This window comes from Salvelinus sp. IW2-2015, unplaced genomic scaffold (genome assembly GCF_002910315.2).
Source record: "Salvelinus sp. IW2-2015 unplaced genomic scaffold, ASM291031v2 Un_scaffold3848, whole genome shotgun sequence".
NCBI lineage: Eukaryota > Metazoa > Chordata > Actinopteri > Salmoniformes > Salmonidae > Salvelinus > Salvelinus sp. IW2-2015.
In genome coordinates, this window is record NW_019945122.1 from 32,339 (window position 1) to 38,959 (window position 6,621).

At 47.4% G+C, this 6,621-nt stretch overlaps 1 long non-coding RNA gene across 1 annotated transcript in view; it reads right to left on the reverse strand.

Annotated features, from left to right (window-relative positions):
• The window catches only part of LOC112076571 (uncharacterized), an 8,947-nt gene extending 7,191 nt beyond the window's left edge, over positions 1 to 1,756 (reverse strand). The window contains exon 1 of the long non-coding RNA XR_011477791.1: positions 1,624 to 1,756. This is a non-coding gene — a long non-coding RNA (uncharacterized lncRNA). The remainder of the gene's footprint in view (positions 1 to 1,623) is intronic.
• Positions 1,757 to 6,621: the final 4,865 nt, after the last annotated feature.

Below are 6,621 nucleotides of genomic sequence, written 5' to 3' on the forward strand. Positions count from 1 at the left end.
TCTCTCTCTCTCTTTCTCTCTCTGTATTTCTGTCTCTCTCTATATATAAAGCGCATTCGGAAAGTATTCAGACCACTAGACTTTTTCCACATTTTATTACGTTACAGCCTTATTCTAAAATTATTACAAAATGTTTTCCCCCTCATCAATCTGCACACAATACCACATAATGACAAAGCAAAAACAGTTAATTTTTTACTTTAGCAAAGTTATAAAAAATGAAAAGATGAAATATGACATTTACACAAGTATTCAGACCCTCAGTGCTTTGTTTTGAAGTATCTTTGGCTACAGCCTCAGGTCTTCTTGGGTATGACGCTACAAGCTTGGCACACCTGTATTTGGGGAGTTTCTCAAATTCTTCTCTGCAGATCCTCTCAACCTCTGTCAGGTTGGATGGGGAGCGTCGCTGCACAGCTATTTTCAGGTCTCTTAGTTTTTGCACTGTCAACTGTGGGACCTTATATAGACAGGTGTGTGCCTTTCCAAATCATGTCCAATCATTTTAATTTAGCACAGGTGGACTCCAATCAAGTTGTAGAAACATCTCAAGGATGATCAATGGAAACAGGATACACCTGAGCTCAATTATCGAGTCTCAAAGTCAAGTTCTTCTCGCCCCCAACTGGCAAGTGTCTTCACTGACATTTTCAACCTCTCCCTGTCTGAGTCTGTAATACCTATATGTTTCAAGCAGACCACCATAGTCCCTGTGCCCAAGAACACTAAGGTAACCTGCCTAAATGACTACCGACCCATAGCACTCACGTCTGTTGCCATGAAATGCTTTGAAAGGCTGGTCATGGCTCACATCAACACCATTATCCCAAAAACCCAAGACCCACTCCAATTTGCATACCACCCCAACAGTTCCACAGATGATGCAATCTCTATTGCACTCCACACTGCCCTTTCCCACCTGGACAAAAGGAACGCCTATGCGAGAATGCTATTCGTTGTCTACAGCTCAGCGTTCAACAGCTCAAAGCTCATAAACACCTAAGACTTCCCTCTTCAAAGCTCATCAAAAAGCTAAGGACCCTGGGACACCTCCCTCTGCAACTGGATCCTGGACTTCCTGACGGGCCGCCTCCCAGGTGGTAAAGGTAGGTTACCACACATCCGCCATGCTGATCCTCAACACAGGAGCCCCTCAGGGGTGTGTGCTCAGTCCCCTCCTGTACTCCCTGTTCACTCATAACTGCGTGGCCAGGCACGACTCCAACACCATCATTAAATTTGCCGATGACACAACAGTGGTAGGCCTGATCACCGACAACGACGAGACGGTCTAAAGGGAGGAGGTCAGAGACCCGGCCGTGTGGTGCCAGGACAACAACCTCTCCCTCAACGTGATCAAGACAAAGGAGATGATTGTGGACTACAGGAAAAGGAGGACCGATCACGCCCCCATTCTCATCAACGGGGCTGTAGTGGAGCAGGTTTAGAGCTTCAAGTTCCTTGGTGTCCACATCACCAACAAACTAACACGGTCAGACCGACCGACCGACCGACCGACAGACCGACAGACAGACAGACAGACAGACAGACAGACAGACAGACAGACAGACAGACAGACTGTTAGTGCAGATAAACAGAGGACCATAAGGAGTTGATACTCACGACCAGAGAGAGCTCCTTCCCTGTGTGATGACCCCTGTGAACTTGGTCAGCCTCCTGGCGTCCACCTCCAACCACTGCAGAGGGTCGTTCCTCCCAGCACACCAGCCTCCATCATACAGGTCATCATCAAGCCAGCTAGAAAGGATTTAGAAAGGGGTTGAATAGTTTATAAATGTAATAAATAGTTCTAACACATTGAGAGGGTTGGTTCATCCCAGAGGCCTAGCAGCTAGAAGGGTTTCAAGTAGTTTATAAACTGATATCAGTTGTAAATTAGAGGGTGTCCTCCCAGAGCTGTAGAGGATAGAAAGGGTTTCCAAGTAGTTATAAACTGTAATAAATAGTTCTAACACATTGCCGAGGGTGGTTTACTCCCAGAGGAGTAGAGGATTAGAAGGGTTTTAAGTAGTTTATAACTGTAATAAAATAGTTTACAATGGCAGAGGGTGGTTATTCCAGAGGCTAGAGAGAAGACATGGTTTTTTTTTTTTTTTTTTTTTTTCCCCTAGGCTAGGCAAAGGTTAATGGACTGTAATGATGCCTTCCCACTAAGACTAAGTGTTTTTATGTGAATTCCTCTGTCTAGGTCTACCTGCACTCACTGCTCTGTCTAGGTTTTACCTGCACTCACACTGCTCTGTCTGACATACTGCACACTGCCTTGCTAGCCTCCTGCCTCCTCTGTTAGGTCTCCGCACTAACCTGCCAGACTACCACCACTGCCTGTCTTAGAGACTACCTGCACTCCTCTGCTTGTCTAGGCCTCCTGACTCACCTGCTCTGTTAGACTGCACTACCTGCTCGTCAGGCACTGACTCACTGCTCTTTAGACCTAACCTGCACTCACCTGCTCTGTCTATCTACCTGCACTTCATCCTGAGCTCTTCCTCTCTAGGCTACCTGGATCACCTTGCTCTGTCTAGGCCTACTGCACTCACCTGCTCTGTCTACGCTACCTGACATCACCTGCTCTGTCTAGGCCTACTGCTCACTCTTAGCCTAGCTACGACCATGCTCTGCACTCTGCGTCAGGCTACCTGCACTGCCTGCTTCGTCTAGACCTACCCACTCACCTGCTCTGTCTAGACTCGCTACTATGCGCATGCCACTCACTCACTGCTCTGATCTAGACCACTGATCACCTGCTCTGTCTAGGTCTACCTGCACTGCACCTGCTTGTCTAGGCCTATGCATCCCGTCGAAGCCACCTGCATCCCTGTCTGGTTCTACGCTACTGCATCACTGCTTCTTCTAGCGCTACCTGACTCACTGCTCTGTCAGAGTACCTGCACTCACCTGCTCTGTCTAACTACCACTCACCCTGTTGTTAGACCTACTGCACTCACCATGCTCTGTCGGCCTTACTGCCACTCCCTGCTCTGTGTCTACCTTCACTCATGTGTCTAGACTACTGCACCACGCTTCTGTCTAACTCTGAATGCGTCTATTACATCATCACCTGCCGTCTAGACACCTGCACCACCTGCTCTGTCTAGCCTACCGCACTCACCTGCTCTGTTAGATTCTAAACTTGACTCACCTGCTCTGTCTAGACTACTACTACCTGTCTGTAGCTACTGCATCCTGCTCTGTTAGTCCTACCTGCACTCACCTGCTCTTGTCTAGCTACCTGTCATGTCTGTCTAGCACCTGCACTCACCTGCTCTGTCTAGACTACTGCATCACTGCTCTGTCTAGTTACCTCACTCAACCTGCTCTGTCTAGGCCTACTGCACTCACCTGCTCTGTCTAGGTCTACCTGCTCACCTGCTTTCTAGACCTCTTACCCTGCCATCTCTACTTATAATGCTCTGTCTAGACCTAAACCTGCCACCTCACTGCTCTGGTTTCTGAGATCCTAAGCCTGCACTCTGTGTAGCTTGCATCTCTGTCTACTGACTCTGCCATGTCTAGCCTACTGCACTCACCTGCTTGTTAGGCCTACCTGCCAACGTCACATCTCTGTCTAGGTTATCTGCACTCGACTGCTCTGGTCTAGACCGTACTGCACTCACCTGCTCTGTTACTACCTGCACTCACATGCTTGTCTAGCCGCTACTGCACTCAACCTGTTCTGTCTAGGCCTATGCAACTCACCTTTTTGCTCTGTTTTTTTTTCTAGGGGGGACCTTACTGCACTCACTGCTCTGTCTAGAACCTCATGCACTCACCTGCTCTGTCTAGCCTACCTGCACTCACCTGCTCTGTGGCTACTGCACCATGCTGTAGCCTGCACTCATGCTCTGTCTAGCGCTACCTGACACTCACACTGCTCTGTCTAGGACCATCACTACCATGCTCTGTCTAGGATGGCACTCACTGCGTCAACTCTGCATACTGCTTGATACTGAATCAGCTCGTTAGGCCTACCTGCACTCATGCTCTGTCTAGACTACATGACTCTCACTTGCTCGTCTAGACTCCTGCCCTCATGTCTGTCTAGCCTACCTGCACTCACCTTCTTCTAGGTACTGACTCACTGCTCTCTAGATGCTCTGTCTAGCACTGCACTCACTGATCTGTCTAGCTACCTGCACTACCTGCTGTTAACCTAATGATCCTGCTGCTAGACGCTACTGCACTCCTGTCTGTTCTAGCACGCTTAGCTACTGCATCACTGCTGTCTAGGCTACCTGCACCACTGCTCTTAGGCTACTCATACTGCTACTGTAGCACCTACCTGAACCTGCTCTGTCAGGTTTACCTGCACTCCACACTGCTCTGTCTAGACCTAACCGCACTCACCTGCTCCTGTCATGGCCTACCTGCACTCAATGCCTGCCTGTACGTGTCATGCGTCTAGCTGTGCTCTCTACCTAGCACTACCTGACTCGCTAGCCTATCTTCTAGGCTCACTCTCTGCACCTATGCACTCACTGCCTTCTTAGCTACCTGCATACCTGCTTGTCTAGGTCTATGCACTCACTGCTCTGTCTAGCATACGCACTCATGCTCTGTCTAGACTACTTGCACTCACTGCCTGTTAGAGCTACCTGCACTCACCTGCTCTTCTAGGCTATCCTGCTCACCTGCTTGTGAGGCCTACCTGCACTCACCTGCTCTGTCTAGGCCTACTTCTACGCTCGTTAGCCTAACCTGTCTGTCTGTCTAGCCTACCCTGCTCACTGCTCTGTTAGCCTACTGCACCACCTGCTGCTCGTCTAGACCTTACCTGCACTCCACCTGCTCTGTCTAGCCTACTGCAGCTCACTGCTCTTGTCTAGCACTAACTGCGCTCACCTGCTCTGTCTAGACACCTGGTCACTGCCGCTAGCTACCTCCACTCCTTGCTGTTGGTCCTGGCTCCTGCACTCCTGACTGCAGTCTACCGCTCACCTGGTCTATCTAGTCACCTGCACTGCTCAGTCTATGCAATCTGTCGATGGTCTAACGACTCACCTCTCTGTCTAGACTACTGATCCTGCTTGACTCGACTACTGCTCTGTCTAGGTTCTATGCAACTCACACTGCTCTGTCTAGGTCTACCTGCACTCACCTACTCTGTCTAGGTCTACCTGCACTCACCTGCTCTGTCTAGGTCTACCTGCACTCACCTGCTCTGTCTAGGTCTACCTGCACTGACCTGCTCTGTCTAGGTCTACCTGCACGCACCTGCTCTGTCTAGGTCTACCTGCACTCACCTGCTCTGTCTAGGTCTACCTGCACTCACCTGCTCTGTCTAGGTCTACCTGCACGCACCTGCTCTGTCTAGACTGACTCATTAATAACTGTTGTTGTCATGTTCTGTTGCATAATTCAACAAGTGTGTCACGAACTGGATACACTCAGATTATAAATCTACAGCTTGGCTCTAGATTACACCTCTGTACAGACTTTACATTGGTTGTGAGATCAGACATAATATCACCATAATCCCAGTTTTCATTGTCGGAAATTGCTTTCATTTTCACATGTAATTTGTAAACCATTTTTTCTCTGAACACCCATCAAAATATAGTGATCTTTCTTCTCTCTCTTTCTTTCTTAACGAAGCTTTAGCGTTCTGATAGATGTAACGGAAACACAATGTATTCCATGGAGGTCATTTCAGCCGTTACCGGGGTCTGTTCGACAGGTTATTACAAACATTTCTGCGGGCGTAACGTTAACGGGAAAAAAACGACAGGCACAAGCAAGTATATGAAAGAGTCGCAGCATTAAAATGAAAGCAATCAATCAGTGAGAATTAACAACTTTTCATGTTCAAAAAATTGTTCACTCTCCTCAAACAATAGCATGGTATTATTTCACTGTAATAGCTACTGTAAGTTGGACAGTGCAGTTAGATTAACAAGAATTTAAGCTTTCTGCCAATATCAGATATGTCTATGTCCTGGGAAATTGTCTTGTTACTTACAACCTCATGCTAATCGCATTAGCCTACGTTAGCTCAACCGTCCCGTGGAAGGGACACCGATCCCAAAGAAGTTTTAACATTGCCAAAGCAAGTGAGATAGATCAGAAACAAAAGTGAAATAAACAAAAAAAATGAACAGTAAACATTACACTCGCCAAAGTTCCAACAGAATAAAGAGAATTTCAAATGTCACATTATGGCTATATACAGTGTTATAAAGGTATGCAAATAGTTCAAGTACAAAAGGGAAAATAAATAAATATGGGTTGTATTTACAATGGTGTTTGTTCTTCACTGGTTGTGATTTTCTTGTGGCAACAGGTCATAAATCTTGCTGCTGTGGTTGCACACTTTCTCTCTCTGTCTCTCTGTCTCTCTCTCTTCTCCAGATTGGAGACATTATCCTGCACAATCCCCTAATGCAACACACTACGTTACCACACAGCCAAAAACACACCATAACAAAGGGTTTGTTTGTCTGGAAGTGTGTGTGTGGAAGTCATTATGGGTGTACTACAGACTCTGATCTAAGGACACAACCCAGATGATGATGAGGAAGACTGAACCGCAGTCCTCTTTTTGCCATATCCTGACAGGAAATTACCTCTTCCCCCAGATACAGTACTTTTTAGTTAGTGCTA